Raw genomic sequence first — 8,906 nt, forward strand, 5'->3', positions numbered from 1 at the left:
TATATATATTATATATACACACACATATATATATAATATATATATTATATATACACATATATATAATATATATACACATATATAATATATACACATATATACACACATATATATAATATATATACACATACATACACACACACACACATATATATATATATATATATATATATATATATATATATATAATACACACACACACACACATATATATATGTGTGTGCATAATATATATATATGCACACACACCTCTGTTTCCGTCTCTCTTTCCTCTAACTTTGCCAGTGACTGTTTTGGTTGTCTCCGTACGGAATGGCGATGACAGTCAATAGTTAATAATAATTTTTTTTCTTTTTAAAATAATTGATATATTTAATATGCCACATTGACATAAAACACCAAATCTAAGATTGATATGGAATTAGAGAAAAAATACAGAGTTCGGTAATGATTACAGTATCACACAATCACATGCACACACATGGATATATGAATGCCTTGAGTCAAAGATTAAAAGAACTTGTATAAAATAAATAAATAATGAACTATTCTCAAAGGGATATTTAAAAAAAAATATTATATATATTTATATATATAGTGCTGGTCAAAGACTGACAAACTGTTTTGAAATGCTGTATAAAAACGGTTTCATATAGCTGCTCAAATCAAGGAGAAATATATATATTAGTCAGTTACACCGAGGTTGACCTGGGGCTAAACAACAACGTTATTAACCTGTGTAGGGCAAATTCAATGAAATTGATTGAGTCAGTGGACATTGACTGAAGAAGGTTGGGAGATTCATCCTTTTATAGTACTTATCGACTCCCACTACGTATCAAAGGTGAAGTCTAAGTACCGCAAGGTATTTTGATATAACCACACAGAATGAACACGCTTTTCATAGGATGTTCGGATAAATTCAGCTTTGAATAATGTTTTTCTTGTACTTGCTAACCTAGAGATAAAATAGAAAAAATTGAAACATGCATAAATATATGTATGTATATATACACACACCCACACATTTCATTTTGCGTGATGTGTGTTTAGTGTTGTAGTCAACTCAGAAGCAGAACGAAGTTTAATCAGTTTGTTTTCGTGTTAAGAAACTGCTCCCTATAATCTACTTAAAAAGACGATAGAGAGAAGCTAACCCGACTTGTTATAAATATAAATTCGGTAACTTTCTATAAACTTTGTCCTACAAAATTTTTTATTTTAATGTTTGCTCGTTAAAAAAAACAAAAAAACTCCGTAACAAGTTGAATAAAACTGGATCTCGCATTTATGGAGCAACTGTCAATTGAGTTAGGCATAGTTATCAACAATACTTATTTTTATGTTACCTTTCTGTTTTTAAAGTTGAGTTACTTGTTCTAGTTAATTACTCCTATCTATTTTGTCAACAATCTCGGTCAGAGAAAATGCAATAACAAGTTCGGGTGACATTTAAAACAAACAAAAAAAGGGGGCGAACGATAGTCTGAAACGTTCAAGTTATAATAATAATTATTTCTACTATAGGCACAAGGCCAGAAACTTTGAGGGAAGAGCTGGTCAACTACATCGACCTCAGTGCCCAACTGGTACTTTATTTTCTCGGCCATAGAAAGATGAAAGCAGTTTTCATTGAAGTCCAACGTTTTTATAATCGAGGAACGGGAATTAGGGAGTTAATTTCTTGATAGTCTTATTATGACAACCACAAAGTCATAACTTTTGATGGTAGGGCATATTCGATGTAATGGATATCAATTATTGACGAGTGCTTATTTTATCGCATCAGAAAGGTGGACAGAAAGTCGACCCTGGCGCAATTTCAAGTTAGAACCAAAATAAATTAAAAAATGGAATTCAATTAAATATCTTCTCCAACGCTCAAAGAACCACCGCCCTTGTTAATTATAATTTCTAATACTTGGCCATGGGTGCGGTATTATTGATCTACTCAATTTCAGTACTTAACGAATACATATCTTATTGACTAACCTCAGAATCATAAAAAGTAAAGTTTACTTTGGCGAGATTTGAACTCAGAATTTAAAGGGACGTAACGAAATACCATCTTGGTTATTTCTGTTACTTACCATCCTTAATAATAATATTGATAGTGATGATGAGAGTTCTCAATGACCTACATACCATTTTTCCCCTGCTTATGGCATTTACTCTGTTTTTCCATAAGCGGGAAAAGGATGGGATCTACATCGATGTTATCGAGCCAGACGGGGAAGTTTCTACATGGTCGTTCGACCAGCTAGAAACAGTAGTTATATTCTCCTCAAACCAGATCTTATCTTAAAAAGAAAGGGCACATCGGATAATGTAATCCTGGATATCATGGCTGGGACCTTTTTATCATAATTCTACTTGATAGAGCTGATGTGGGGGCTAAGCAATAAAATCCATCCAAGCAAGCCATCGGAGACCTTGTGCGCTTCTTAAAGCTTACCAAGTATCTTTCGATTTAAATCCCGTTGGTGCGACTTATGCCTTTCATCCACCATCATTCATTTCTTAGAGTCGTTTATATATATGTTGATTCAATTCTAACTCTTTGTAGTAATGGTTACTTGCGTCGTAGAGCGAGGGCAAACCAATTCCGTAGACTGGAGTCGATTGTTTTCGTCGGAACCATTTCCATTTTATTGACACTGTGTTATCTGTGGAAAAAGTTTGAATGAACTATTATAACTATACTAATTTCTGTATACCCATACGCACCTTTCTTTCTATATATATATATGTATAACGTGAGTGTGTGTGTATACATATGTATGTATATTTGTGTGTATGTGTGCATATATATATATATATATATATATATATATATATATATATATATATATATATATTACATGCAAAAACCCTATATAGGATTATGCATTATATGCACAGTCGCTTACGTACACACGCACACGCACAACATCCATTTAATTAACCTCGTGCCTACATTTTATTTATGCACGCCCGCACACACACGCACACACTCAATTCGTGCGTATTTAAATATAGTACCTCTCAATACTGATTTAATTAAGTATAAAAATACGCTCTTTTAGTCATCAATTTACGAACCGAAGCCAAACTTGTCTGTCATAAGTTGTACAAATATTAATATAATTGGTATATATGGATACCTTGCTTGTTATGTCACTATTACATGTAAATTTCGTTTCTTCATTTTCTTCTCTCTCGTGTATATTTTATACTTAATTGTCGAACCTCTTAAAAAGGAAATCTCTCTACCCACGCTTTCTCTCTCCCTCTCTCATATATGTGTGTGTGTGTGTGATTGTTATTTTATATGAATGTGGTTAATTTGATAAGCAGATTCGACTTTGATAAAAGTAGAATAGCAATGTGGTTTATTTACAAACAATACGGTGGTGCACCAGCATGACCGCAGCCACTTGGCTGAAACACATAAATAAATAAATAAATAAATATCGTGCATATTTCCCAGAAAACTTGTTCTTGCTTCCTATGCTGAGATGAGCTATGCAAATGTTTACTTCTCATACTAAATCAACGTTGTTAAAATGACGGTGACGAGTTCCATGACTGTACTGCTACCAATAGCAACAGCATCAACGAGGTTTATCACTTAGTGACTGTTAAGTAATGGTTATTATAATCGATAATAGTATGACTAATCATCTTAATGTTAGGTTAATGGTAGAGTTTAGAAGTGTGACTGAGATAGGCAAGAGAATTGCCATAATTGCAATGTAGATGATGATGAAATGGGGGGGGGGCTATGAGGATTCTAATTTACTGCAAAGTCAACAACCTATATATAGTTATTAAAGATGAGAGAAAATGAGTTGTGAAGCACCTGCTTCTCCGCTGAGCAGTAAGTAAAGGAGGTAAAGGGAATTCTAGAAGCTAATTCGATTCTCCAAGAACTTACTTTATAAACACGATACCCTCCAGAGTATAGCAGAGGAAAAAGAAAAAAACAAGCTTGTAGCCACGATTTGGGCGGCGGCGGTGGTAGTAGTATCACCAGTGCAATTGTCAGTGCTGACAGCTAAAGCAAACAGCTGTAAGTTGAAATGTTAGACAACAATCGAAGTAATTATTAGCTACAGTGACAACTTGTTGCTTGATTAGAAATAACATTCAAATCACCCCCAACCTTCTTAAAAAGACTATTCGAAATAGCCATAGTTGTAATGCCCTTCGTCTTAGCTCTGTTCGGCCAGAATTAACCTGGGTGAATTATTTTAACATAAGCGACGTGCGCTCGTAAATTCAACCTAGCCTTGTTTTAACATATGGGAGAATATACAAATAATAACAACAGACGAGGACAGGTGGTGTAAATAACAAAAGTATATATTAGTATGACGCTCGGGAATACGGAAAGTCTTTGACGTTTCGAGCTACGCTCTTCAACAGAAAGAATACGGAGACAAGGAGAAAAACACGGAGAAAAAAAATTGAATAGTGTTCAGTCAACGGTCAATCATACTTTTACTTTTCTGCCATAGCCTACTATCAACATCATGATACAGATGTTTCTTTTTGTTCACTCGTTACCTAATTTCATTGTAAAGATTATAATAAATCTATATATTTCTTAAATGTGTTTCTTGCTTTTCCTTTCCTTGTCACTTTCGAGAGTCCTACGTTTCATCAGACTTTTCAAATGGGGTTTCAGTACCTACTTTTCCACCCCACCCCCTTTATTATTATTTTGCATTTCTACATTCTCCATTCATTTTTATATAATAAGTAGATTTGATTTGAACATTTGGAAGATGAAAGCATAGTGTTGCAAACTCCAAAACAACATGCTCAAAATATCAGGTAAAGAGTAATGTATTGAAAATTATATGGGCACTTTTTTTCATCTCATTATTAATTAAAAAGATAACCATAGAAGCGTTATTATGAGAGGTCTTTGGAATAAATATGATAAATGAAAGTGTAGTGGAACCATAAGACATTAGTAATTAATAAGATTGAGTTATCTGTTAATCAACTTAATCACTTAGTGGATTATCCTACAACTGTGCTGCAACACTGTAAACAAATAATACATCCTACTACACTGGAGAAAACCCCCCCAGAACCAACTGTAGTTATTTTAGCACTGTAACACATGCAAGATGTGTTTATGAAGAAGTCAAACTCTCCCTTATATCATATCCTACAATCTTCAAAAAAGAGTACATTAGATCAGGGGTTTTCAAACTGTGGTCCGCGGACCACAGGGGGTCTGCAAGGGCAAGACAGGGGGTCCGTGGACAGCAAATACTTTTTATGGGCAATTTGATTTTATATATGTTTTTTAATTGAAATCTTTTAATTGACAATAAACTTATTTGTTAAATACTGTTAAATAAATAAATGTAAAAATATGTTATTTTAAGCAAATATTTATGTATAAATTTCATAAGCGTTTATAAGGGGGTCCATAAGGTAAAGCCTGAAATATAAAGGGGTCTGCAAGTCAAAAAGTTTGAAAACCTCTGCATTAGATAATGGTATCCTAGATGCACTCTATGCAAGATTGAGATGGTTATGGCTGGAATGCCTTTGAACATTGATCTGTTTGGTCAGTATTGACCTGGGACTAAGAAAGCACTGACAGTCAACAAAACCTTCACCTCTTTCAGCAGGACAAAAACTCAGTTGCTATACATATCAAGGAAAGGTTTCTACCTATCTTCTCTACTCTTGAACAACATATAATTAAAACTTTGAAAGTCACTACAAATGCTAAGCCTGACCATCTTTGATCTTTCATGGTGGCCTTCCCTATATATTATCAAAACTACATGACAAAAGCTAGAATTCTTCTTTAGAGAGAGAAATTACTTCAGCCCATGTGTTGACTTTACTCTCTAAAGCTCAAGTAAGACTCACATCTGAGTACATTTTACATGTGTGAGATGGTGCTGCTACTGTACACTCAAACAAGCAAAGGAAACTATTTGAATGACTAGTTAAGATTCCTTCACTAAAGTACAACCATCTGTTGCTCACATTTTCTGTTTCTTGTTACTCTTCTACTGTTATCTCAGCCTCTGCATCTCTGAAATAGTTAGTTGTATACCCCTTATTTACATCCAGCTAACCCAGCAAAATCTCAAATCTCAATCCCTATACTAACCACTGTTCTCAATTTCACCTTTAGAACTGCATCTTTCTGAAATTCCATTCCCTTCCATGATTTTCCTGCAGACATTTACCAACAGATGTTCAGCCTGAACATCAACCATATCAAATTTGCCTATTGGAGATGGCTTTCAAAGGACTAATTTATAATAAATCATCTGTAATAAAAGTATAGGAAATGTACAACAGCTGATAAAAAAAAAAAAAAATTACTGAAAAGATTGAGTTATTAGCGAGGTAGTTATTGTAAAGCTAGCACAAGTTTAGTTAGATTTGGTTGAAATGTAGTTTGAGTTTGAACAAGTACATAGAAATTCAGGTGTTATATTTCTTATAATAAACAACTTTATGCTTGTTAACCTTGGGAGATGGAACTAATATTCTATAATGTAAATGGTACATGACGGCTGTACTAGTTCCATATGAGAATCCTTAGCAATCAAAATTAGAATTGGCAGTAACTTTAATGGGAATTGCCCACCTAGATTCTATTTTCTCTTCTTCATAAGGCTTTGCAAAAATCACACATAGCTTATGACTGGTTGTTCTTCAAAATATTTCTAAAAACAAAAATGGGTAGGATACATTGAAAATAATTGGAGAAGAATTGAGTTAAACATTTAGATTATGTGGGGATGGTTCTCATTTAGTGGGAATGGTATGTAGTCTAGTAAATTCAGAAGACTAGAAGTAATTTTTGTAATGTTAGAAGAATTAGAAACACATTAGACTAATGAGTGCTAGGAGAGAAGTTGTTGGGAAGACTACAAACCACAAAACTTTGCTGTCAATTGTCAAAAAGTAGATAATAAAGTGATTTAAACACGTAGTACATCCTGACACTCCAGCTCTAGCAAATATGGTCATGTATGCCCTACCTCATCTGTAAAAGAGGTATAGGGAGACTACAAGTCTGGTTGAGTAATGTCAATTAATGGACAGGCAGGATGATGGTGGAAAACCTTGAAGATGACCAGCAAAGTTGGAAAAAGATGGGGGTGTCAAATTTGTTGCCATGCTCTTATGGTTTCCTTAGGGTATGGATTTTGATTGATTGTTTGAGAGGAAGAATACAGATGACTAATGGGCAAGTGGTTGTAGATTGTATGAGAAAGCTTCTGAATTATGCAGCTGGGTTTGGGTGGAGATACAGCCTTGAACAGATGTGTTTACACTATCCCAGATGGATGATCAGTTACAACTTATAAAATCAACAATAGTTCAGGAATGAGATATTTTGTCTGATTTTGATAAAAAAAAATTCAAATTTAAAAGTATTTCCCATAATCTGGAGCTAGAATAGCATAAATATATATGATTAAGCCTGTAATAAAATATCTAAATATTGCATCTGTAAATAAGCTATAAAAATTTGGCTGTTATTTCTTAATATTTTAGATTTATTTTTAATTTTTTTTCTTTACACCTACATTTTTGTATTTGAATTTGAGAACATGTTATCTGAAATGAATTATTATTATAATGTATATTAGTAGTATTTGCCCAGATCAAGCAAAATAGTAGTTAGGTCTAGTTAGTACTGGAACAACATTTAAAATTATCTCTGTTCTACCCATCAATTATTATTATCAGGATTTTCATCTTATTATTACTATGACTACAACCATAAATCAAATTTTATTCAATTTATATTCACCAATGTAAAATTTCAAAATATAATTAACACTTCTCTAGTTACATAAATGGTTTTGTTAGTGTTAAAATGATTTCATCAGTTCTGGCTTCTTTGTGTCAAATTGTCTTTCTTAATAGGGAACTGAGAAAACTCCCTTCTTACCTAGTGTTCTGAAAATTTAAATCTATGAATATCACTTGAATCCTTCATTAAATTCACTTTCCTAACAATGTTAACAATGATTGACTGAAGCAGTTGATTTCTCTAACTTAATGTTCTGGCAAGAAGAAAACAATTTTTGTTTTTATTCTGAGGGCTAACTGCCATTAGATAATGATGTAGAAGAATTTGATATTATTTCCAAAATGGAGCTAAAGCTAATGTTGATAATCCTTCTCCCTTGCATTCTTCCTATAATGGATACAAAGTGGAAATTCTATTCACATTTTAAATACATTGCTAATTGTAGTTTATTTGTTATAATTCCAGATTAACATGGGTGGAATGAGATTGGATGGAGCAGTTAATTTTACAGCAGGATATTCTTCAAATAACTAGCTTCTCAGAGTGAAGTAGTAGTACTATTTATTGGCAGTTATACTGAGACAAGCTGAGTTATGTGCCTTGCCTAGGGATACAACTTTATAGCTGTACTGGTTAGGTGCTGATCACAGAATCAGTAGGTAGTACAGCATTATAACCTTTCAGCTAGTCTCTGTCTTTACACATTTTTATTTGTCCAATGCGTTATTACTGGAATAGCTTTAGATTTCTGGTTCATTTTATTCTAATTCTGTACAGAAGACAGAAGTACAAAAATGCCATCACTATCTTCCTCCTCAATATTGCAATATATTTAGTAAGCCCCAAGTCACTCCTGAATAAGCAGACCTACAATGAAAGATTTTCCATTTTCTTTATCTAGATCGTTGCCAGTGCCCCTGGACTGGCTTGTGCGGGTGGCACATAAAAGACACCATTTCGAGCGTGGCCGTTTTCGTGCGGGTGACACGTAAAAGCACCCACTACACTCTCTGAGTGGTTGGCGTTAGGAAGGGCATCCAGCTGTAGAAACTCTGCCAAATCAGACTGGAGCCTGGTGTTGCCATCCGGTTTCACCAGTCCTCAGTCAAATCGT

The 8,906-nt window shown here is 33.7% G+C and overlaps 1 protein-coding gene across 4 annotated transcripts in view; it reads left to right on the plus strand.

Moving 5' to 3' along the window:
* LOC106869314 (mucin-5AC) overlaps positions 1–8,906 on the plus strand; it is a 157,974-nt gene that overhangs the window by 682 nt on the left and 148,386 nt on the right. The window lies entirely within an intron of this gene.

This window comes from Octopus bimaculoides, chromosome 1 (assembly GCF_001194135.2).
Source record: "Octopus bimaculoides isolate UCB-OBI-ISO-001 chromosome 1, ASM119413v2, whole genome shotgun sequence".
Classification (NCBI taxonomy): Eukaryota; Metazoa; Mollusca; class Cephalopoda; order Octopoda; family Octopodidae; genus Octopus; species Octopus bimaculoides.